This window comes from Capsella rubella, unplaced genomic scaffold (assembly GCF_000375325.1).
Source record: "Capsella rubella cultivar Monte Gargano unplaced genomic scaffold, Caprub1_0 scaffold_1, whole genome shotgun sequence".
NCBI classification, from domain to species: Eukaryota; Viridiplantae; Streptophyta; class Magnoliopsida; order Brassicales; family Brassicaceae; genus Capsella; species Capsella rubella.
Genome location: NW_006238923.1, coordinates 18,044,718 through 18,045,111, shown reverse-complemented (window position 1 = coordinate 18,045,111; position 394 = coordinate 18,044,718). Strand labels below are relative to the sequence as shown.

At 39.6% G+C, this 394-nt stretch overlaps 1 protein-coding gene across 1 annotated transcript in view; it reads left to right on the top strand.

Moving 5' to 3' along the window:
- The window catches only part of LOC17898724 (jacalin-related lectin 44), a 17,823-nt gene that overhangs the window by 15,509 nt on the left and 1,920 nt on the right, over positions 1 to 394 (top strand).

Here is a 394-nt window from a genome sequence, read left to right as displayed (position 1 = left end):
CGATACGGTTCATCATTGCCTTAGCAGCGTCAAACTGTTGGGAAGTACATCACCTTGATGTTAAAACTGCTTTTCTCCATGGTGACTTGAAAGAAGATGTTTATGTCAATCAACCGGAGGGGTTTATAGTTCAAGGTAGTGAAGAGAAAGTTTACAAGCTTCATAAGGCTCTTTATGGGCTTAAGCAAGCACCTCGAGCTTGGAACATTAAGCTGAACAGCATTCTTGGTGAATTAAGTTTTATCAAATGTTCCAAGGAGCCTTCCTTGTACAGGAAACAAGATAAAGAGCATCTTCTTATTGTGGCTGTGTATGTTGACGATCTTCTTGTCACAGGTTCAAGTCTAGAGATGATACTTGAGTTTAAGAAAGGCATGGCAAGGAAATTTGAAAT